The sequence below is a fragment of the Hyla sarda genome, chromosome 6, assembly GCF_029499605.1.
Source record: "Hyla sarda isolate aHylSar1 chromosome 6, aHylSar1.hap1, whole genome shotgun sequence".
Lineage (NCBI taxonomy): Eukaryota > Metazoa > Chordata > Amphibia > Anura > Hylidae > Hyla > Hyla sarda.
In genome coordinates, this window is record NC_079194.1 from 46,425,931 (window position 1) to 46,435,548 (window position 9,618).

Below are 9,618 nucleotides of genomic sequence, written 5' to 3' on the forward strand. Positions count from 1 at the left end.
TTACTCCGTCACCCATATACACTCCTCTACACCCCTCTGTCACCAATGTACACCCCTACACCCTTCTGTTATCCATGTATACTACTCTGCACTCCACTGCCACCCACGTACACTCCTCTACACCCCCAACACCTCTCTGTCACCAATGTACAACACTCTGTCACCCCCTACGCCCCCTTTCACCCATTTAAACCCATCTATCACTCATATACACTCCTCTGAACCACTCTGCCACTCATGTACACATCTCTACACCCCCAACACCCCTCTGTCACCTATGTACACCCTTCTATCACCTCGTACACCCCTATTTCACCCCTACGTCCCCCTGTCACCCATGTACACTACTCTACGATCCTCTGTCACCCATGTACACTCCTCTACACCCCTCTGTCACCCATGTACACTCCTCTACACCCCTTTGTCACCCATGTACACCCCTGAACACCCATCTGTTACCCATTTACACTCCTCTAAGCTCCTCCGTCACCCATGTACACTCCTCTACACCCTTCTATCACCAATGTACACCCCTACACCCTTCTGTTATCCATGTATACTACTCTGCGTTCCTCTGTCACCCACGTACACTCCTCTACACCCCCAACACCTCTTTGTCAACAATGTACACCACTCTGTCACCCCCTACGCCCCCTTTCACCCATTTACACCCATCTAACACTCATATACACTTCTCTAAACCACTCTGCCACCCAAGTACACATCTCTACACCCCCAACACCCATCTGTCACCTGTGTACACCCTTCTATCACCCCGTACACCCCTCTTTCCCCCCTACGTCCCCCTGTCACCCATGTACACTACTCTACGATCCTCTGTCACCCATGTACACTCCTCTACACCCCTCTGTCACCCATGTACACTCCTCTACACCCCTCTGTCACCCATGTACACTCCTCTACACCGCTCTGTCACCCATATACACCCCTCTACACCCATCTGTTACCCATTTACACTCCTCTAAGCTCCTCCGTCACCCATGTACACTCCTCTACACCCCTCTATCACCAATGTACACCCCTACACCCTTCTGTTATCCATGGATACTACTCTGTGCTCCTCTGTCACCCACGTACACTCCTCTACACCCCAACACCTCTCTGTCACCAATGTACACCACTCTGTCACCCCCTAAGCCCCCTTTCACCCATTTACACCCATCTATCACTCATATACACTCCTCTGAACCACTCTGCCACCCATGTACACACCTCTAAACCCCCAACACCCCTCTGTCACCTATGTACACCCCTCTATCACCCCGTACTCCCCTCTTTCACCCCCTAGGTCCCCCTGTCACCCATGTACACTCCTCTGTTACCCATGTACACTCCTCTACGCTCCTCTGTCACCCATGTACACTCCTCTACACCCCTCTGACACCCATGTACACTCCTCTACACTCCTCTGTTACCATGTACACTCCTCTATGCTCCCCTATTACCCATGTACACTTCTCTACACATCCAACACCTCTGTCACCCATGTACACCCCTCTGTCACCCCCTACGCCCCCTGTCACCCATGTACACCCATCTATCACCCATGTACACTCCTCTAAGCCACTCTGCCACTCATGTACACTCCTCGACACTGCTGTTACCAATGTTCCACTTTCTGCTACCTTTTTACTCGTCAACTTTGGAATGTTCCTAATCTCTGTACCTGAGATATGGTTGTGTTATATATAAAGCTGTCCATAGACGATATACTTATTAAAAACACATATATCTTCATATATACGGGAAAGACTATGACATGTCTGCAGGTCTAGATTTTACATCTAGCCTGATTGTTATCAGTAATTAATATAAATATTAATTACCTGTTTCGTGGTTCCTTTCTTGCAGCTGACGGGGGTATATGTCGGGCATCAGTCATCTGTAAAAAAAGACACAGGTATGATAACATGTTCCTGATACATGCTACAGACGCTAATATATATAACACTCTAGGGCCAGAACTACTTAACTCAGGAATTATGGAAAAAGGAGTGGAAAAAGGAACTTAAAATATAATGTATATTTTTGTAAAATATTTTATCTAAATGTTTTATATAATATACAACAGTTAATCAAGTAATGGTAATGTAGGCCTCTGTACACTCCTCTACACTCCTCTGTTACCCATGTACACTCCTCTACACCCCTCTGTCACCCATGTACACTCCTCTACACCCCTCTGTCACCCATGTACACTCCTCTACACCCCTCTGTCACCCATGTACACTCCTCTACACCCCTCTGTCACCCATCTACACTCCTCTACACCCCTCTGTCACCCATGTACACCCCTCTACACCCATCTCTTACCCACTTACACTCCTCTACACTCCTCCGTCACCCATGTACACTCCTCTACACCCCTCTATCACCAATGTACACCCCTACACCCTTCTGTTATCCATGTAAACTACTCTGCGCTCCTCTGTCACCCACGTACACTCCTCTACACCCCCAACACCTCTCTGTCACCAATGTACACCACTCTGTCACCCCCTACGCCCCCTTTCACCCATTTAAACCCATCTATCACTCATATACACTCCTCTAAACCACTCTTCCACCCATGTACACATCTCTACACCCCCAACACCCCTCTGTCACCTATGTACACCCTTCTATCACCCCGTACACCCCTCTTTCACCCCCTACGTCCCCTTGTCACCCATGTACACTACTCTACGATCCTCTGACACCCATGTACACTCCTCTACACCCCTCTGTCACCCATGTACACTCCTCTACACCCCTCTGTCACCCATGTACACTCCTCTACACCGCTCTGTCACCGATGTACACCCCTCTACACCCATCTGTTACCCATTTACACTCCTCTAAGCTCCTCCGTCACCCATGTACACTCCTCTACACCCCTCTATCACCAATGTACACAACTACACCCTTCTGTTATCCATGTATACCACTCTGCGCTCCTCTGTCACCCACGTACACTCCTCTACACCCCCAACACCTCTCTGTCACCAATGTACACCACTCTGTCACCCCCTACGCCCCCTTTCACCCATTTACACCAATCTATCACTCATATACACTCCTCTGAACCACTCTGCCACCCATGTACACACCTCTACACCCCCAACACCCCTCTGTCACCTATGTACACCCCTCTATCACCCCGTACTTCCCTCTTTCACCCCCTACGTCCCCCTGTCACCCATGTACACTCCTTTACACCCCTCTGACACCCATGTACACTCCTCTACACTCCTCTGTTACCATGTACACTCCTCTATGCTCCCCTATTACCCATGTACACTCCTCTACACACCCAACACCTCTGTCACCCATGTACACCCCTCTGTCACCCCCTACGCCCCCTGTCACCCATGTACACCCATCTATCACCCATGTACACTCCTCTAAACCACTCTGCCACCCATGTACACTCCTCGACACTGCTGTTACCAATGTTCCACTTTCTGCTACCTTTTTACTCGTCAACTTTGGAATGTTCCTAATCTCTGTACCTGAGATATGGTTGTGTTATATATAAAGCTGTCCATAGACGATATACTTATTAAAAACACATATATCTTCATATATACGGGAAAGACTATGACATGTCTGCAGGTCTAGATTTTACATCTAGCCTGATTGTTATCGGTAATTAATATAAATATTAATTACCTGTTTCGTGGTTCCTTTCTTGCAGCTGACGGGGGTATATGTCGGGCATTAGTCCTCTGTAAAAAAAAGACACAGGTATGATAACATGTTCCTGATACATGCTACAGACGCTAATATATATAACACTCTAGGGCCAGAACTACTTATCTCAGGAATTATAGAAAAAGGAGTGGAAAAAGGAACTTAAAATATAATGTATATTTTTGTAATATATTTAATCTAAATGTTTTATATAATATACAACAGTTAATCAAGTAATGGTAATGTAGGCCTCTGTACACTCCTCTGTTACCCATGTACACTCCTCTACACCCCTCTGTCACCCATGTACACTTCTCTAAACCCCTCTGTCACCCATGTACACTCCTCTACACCCCTCTGTCACCGATCTACACTCCTCTACACCCCTCTGTCACCCATGTACACCCCTCTACACCCATCTCTTACCCATTTACACTCCTCTACACCCCTCTGTCACCCATGTACACTTCTCTAAACCCCTCTGTCACCGATCTACACTCCTCTACACCCCTCTATCCCCAATGTACACCCCTACACCCTTCTGTTATCTATGTATACTACTCTGCGCTCCACTGCCACCCACGTACACTCCTCTACACCCCCAACACCTCTCTGTCACCAATGTACACCACTCTGTCACCCCCTACGCCCCCTTTCACCCATTATACCCATCTATCACTCATATACACTACTCTGAACCACTCTGCCACTCATGTACACATCTCTACACCCCCAACACCCCTCTGTCACCTATGTACACCCTTCTATCACCTCGTACACCCCTATTTCACCCCTACGTCCCCCTGTCACCCATGTACACTACTCTACGATCCTCTGTCACCCATGTACACTCCTCTACACCCCTCTGTCACCCATGTACACTCCTCTACACCCCTTTGTCACCTATGTACACCCCTGAACACCCATCTGTTACCCATTTACACTCCTCTAAGCTCCTCCGTCACCCATGTACACTCCTCTACACCCTTCTATCACCAATGTACACCCCTACACCCTTCTGTTATCCATGTATACTACTCTGCGCTCCTCTGTCACCCACGTACACTCCTCTACACCCCCAACACCTCTCTGACACCAATGTACACCACTCTGTCACCCCCCTGTCACCCATGTATACTCCTCTGTTACCAATGTACACTCCTCTACGCTCCTCTGTCACCCATGTACACTCCTCTACACCCCTCTGACGACCATGTACACTCCTCTACACTCCTCTGTTACCATGTACACTCCTCTATGCTCCCCTATCACCCATGTACACTCCTCTACACACCCAACACCTCTGTCACCAATGTACATCCCTCTGTCACCCCCTACGCCCCCTGTCACCCATGTACACAAATCTATCACCCATGTACACTCCTCTAAACCACTCTGCCACCCATGTACACCCCTCGACACTCCTGTTACCCATGTTCCCCTTTCTGCTACCTTTTTGCTCGTCAACTTTGGAATGTTCCTAATCTCTGTACCTGAGATATGGTTGTGTTATATATAAAGATGTCCATAGACGATATACTTATTAAAAACACATATATCTTCATGTATACGGGAAAGACTATGACATGTCTGCAGGTCTAAATTTTACATCTAGCCTGATTGTTATCAGTAATTAATATAAATATTAATTACCTGTTTTGTGGTTCCTTTCTTGTAGCTGACGGGGGTATATGTCACGTTCACCTTTTCACTGGTCATCAGTCATCTGTAAAAAAGACAAAGGTATGATAACATGTTCCTGATACATGCTACAGACGCTAATATATATAACACTCTAGGGCCAGAACTACTTAACTCAGGAATTATGGAAAAAGGAGTGGAAAAAGGAACTTAAAATATAATGTATATTTTTGTAAAACATTTTATCTAAATGTTTTATATAATATACAACAGTTAATCAAGTAATGGTGATGTAGGCCTCTGTACACTCCTCTACACTCCTCTGTTACCCATGTACACTCCTCTACACCCCTCTGTCACCCATGTACACTCCTCTACACCCCTCTGTCACCCATGTACACTCCTCTACACCCCTCTGTTACACATGTTCACTCCTCTACACCGCTCTGTCAACCATGTACACCCTTCTACACCCATCTGTTACCCATTGACACTCCTCTAAGCTTTTCCGTCACCCATGTACACTCCTCTACACCCCTCTATCACCAATGTACACCCCTACACCCTTCTGTTATCCATGTATACTACTCTGCGCTCCTCTGTCACCCACGTACACTCCTCTACACCCCCAACACCTCTCTGTCACCAATGTACACCACTCTGTCACCCCCTACGCCCCCTGTCACCCATGTATACTCCTCTGTTACCAATGTACACTCCTCTACGCTCCTCTGTCACCCATGTACACTCCTCTACACCCCTCTGACACCCATGTACACTCCTCTACAATCCTCTGTTACCCATGTACACTCCTCTACACCCCTCTGTCACCCATGTACACTCCTCTACACCCCTCTGTCACCCATGTACACTCCTCTACACCCCTCTGTTACACATGTTCACTCCTCTACACCGCTCTGTCAACCATGTACACCCCTCTACACCCATCTGTTACCCATTGACACTCCTCTAAGCTCCTCCATCACCCATGTACACTCCTCTACACCCCTCTCTCACCATTGTACACCCCTACACCCTTCTGTTATCCATGTATACTACTCTGCACTCCTCTGTCACCCACGTACACTCCTCTACACCCCCAACACCTCTCTGTCACCAATGTACACCACTCTGTCACCCCCTTCGCCCCCTTTCACCCATTTACACCCATCTATCACTCATATACACTCCTCTAAACCACTCTGCCACCCATGTACACATCTCTACACCCCCAACACCCCTCTGTCACCTATGTACACCCTTCTATAACCCCGTACACCCCTCTTTCAACCCCTACGTCCCCCTGTCACCCATGTACACTACTCTATGATCCTTTGTCACCCATGTACACTCCTCTACACCCCTCTGTCACCCATGTACACTCCTCTACACCCCTCTGTCACCCATGTACACTCCTCTACACCACTCTGTCACACATGTACACCCCTCTACACCCATCTGTTACCCATTTACACTCCTCTAAGCTCCTCTATCACCCATGTACACTCCTCTACACACCCAACACCTCTGTCACCCATGTACATCCCTCTGTCACCCCCTACGCCCCCTGTCACCCATGTACACAAATCTATCACCCATGTACACTCCTCTAAACCACTCTGCCACCCATGTACACTCCTCGACACTCCTGTTACCCATGTTCCCCTTTCTGCTACCTTTTTGCCCGTCAACTTTGGAATGTTCCTAATCTCTGTACCTGAGATATGGTTGTGTTATATATAAAGATGTCCATAGACGATATACTTATTAAAAACCATATATCTTCATGTATACGGGAAAGACTATGACATGTCTGCAGGTCTAAATTTTACATCTAGCCTGATTGTTATCAGTAATTAATATAAATATTAATTACCTGTTTTGTGGTTCCTTTCTTGCAGCTGACGGGGGTATATGTCACGTTCACCTTTTCACTGGTCATGAGTCATCTGTAAAAAAAGACACAGGTATGATAACATGTTCCTGATACATGCTACAGACGCTAATATATATAACACTCTAGGGCCAGAACTACTTAACTCAGGAATTATGGAAAAAGGAGTGGAAAAAGGAACTTAAAATATAATGTATATTTTTGTAAAACATTTTATCTAAATGTTTTATATAATATACAACAGTTAATCAAGTAATGGTGATGTAGGCCTCTGTACACTCCTCTACACTCCTCTGTTACCCATGTACACTCCTCTACACCCCTCTGTCACCCATGTACACTCCTCTACACCCCTCTGTCACCCATGTACACTCCTCTACACCCCTCTGTCACCCATGTACACTCCTCTACACCGCTCTGTCACCCATGTACACCCCTCTACACCCATCTGTTATCCATTTACACTCCTCTACGCTCCCCTGTCACCCATGCACACTCCTCTACACCTCTCTATCACCAATGTACACCCCTACACCCTTCTGTTATCCATGTATACTACTCTGCGCTCCTCTGTCACCCACGTACACTCCTCTACACCCCCAACACCTCTCTGTCACCAATGTACACCACTCTGTCACCCCCTACGCCCCCTTTCACCCATTTACACCCATCTATCACTCATATACACTCCTCTAAACTACTCTGCCACCCATGTACACATCTCTACACCCCCAACACCCCTCTGTCACCTACGTACACCCTTCTATCACCCCGTACACCCCTCTTTCACCCGCTACGTTCCCCTGTCACCCATGTACACTACTCTACGATCCTCTGTCACCCATGTACACTCCTCTACACCCCTCTGTCACCCATGTACACTCCTCTACACCCCTCTGTTACACATGTTCACTCTTCTACACCGCTCTGTCAACCATGTACACCCCTCTACACCCATCTGTTACCCATTGACACTCCTCTAAGCTCCTCCGTCACCCATGTACACTCCTCTACACCCCTCTATCACCATTGTACACCCCTACACCCTTCTGTTATCCATGTCTACTACTCTGCGCTCCTCTGTCACCCACGTACACTCCTCTACACCCCCAACACCTCTCTGTCACCAATGTACACCACTCTGTCACCCCCTTCGCCCCCTTTCACCCATTTACACCCATCTATCACTCATATACACTCCTCTAAACCACTCTGCCACCCATGTACACATCTCTACACCCCCAACACCCCTCTGTCACCTATGTACACCCTTCTATAACCCCGTACACCCCTCTTTCACCCCCTACGTCCCCCTGTCACCCATGTACACTACTCTATGATCCTTTGTCACCCATGTACACTCCTCTACACCCCTCTGTCACCCATGTAAACTCCTCTACACCCCTCTGTCACCCATGTACACTCCTCTACACCACTCTGTCACCCATGTACACCCCTCTACACCCATCTGTTACCCATTTACACTCCTCTAAGCTCCTCCGTCACCCATGTACACTCCTCTACACCCCTCTATCACCAATGTACACCCCTACACCCTTCTGTTATCCATGTATACTACTCTGCGCTCCTCTGTCACCCACGTACACTCCTCTACACCCCCAACACCTCTCTGTCACCAATGTACACCACTCTGTCACCCCCTACGCCCCCTTTCACCCATTTACACCCATCTATCACTCATATACACTACCCTGAACCACTCTGCCACCCATGTACACATCTCTACACCCCCAACACCCCTCTGTCACCTGTGTACACCCTTCTATCACCCCATACACCCCTCTTTCACCCCCTACGTCCCCTGTCACCCATGTACACTACTCTATGATCCTCTGTCTTCCATGTACACTCCTCTACACCCCTCTGTCACCCATGTACACTCCTCTACACCCCTCTGTCACCCATGTACACTCCTCTACGCCGCTCTGTCACCCATGTACACCCCTCTACACCCATCTGTTACCCATTTACACTCCTCTAAGCTCCTCCGTCACCCATGTACACTCCTCTACACCCCTCTATCACCAATGTACACCCTTACACCCTTCTGTTATCCATGTATACTACTCTGCGCTCCACTGTCACCCACGTACACTCCTCTACACCCCCAACACCTCTCTGTCACCAATGTACACCACTCTGTTACCCCCTACGCCCCCTTTCACCCATTTATACCAATCTATGACTCATATACACTCCTCTAAACCACTCTGCCACCCATGTACACATCTCTACACCCCCAACACCCCTCTGTCACCTATGTACACCCTTCTATCACCCCGTACACCCCTCTTTCACCCCCTAAGTCCCCCTGTCACCCATGTACACTACTCTACGATCCTCTGTCACCCATGTACACTCCTCTACAC

General features: G+C 48.0%; 1 long non-coding RNA gene across 1 annotated transcript; it reads right to left on the reverse strand.

Moving 5' to 3' along the window:
• Positions 1-3,222: 3,222 nt before the first annotated feature.
• Positions 3,223-8,369, reverse strand: LOC130275533 (uncharacterized). The gene is made up of 3 exons (XR_008844817.1): positions 7,211-8,369; positions 5,347-5,419; positions 3,223-3,728 (listed from the first exon to the last, which is right to left on the reverse strand). It is a non-coding gene; the product is annotated as an uncharacterized LOC130275533 (long non-coding RNA).
• Positions 8,370-9,618: the final 1,249 nt, after the last annotated feature.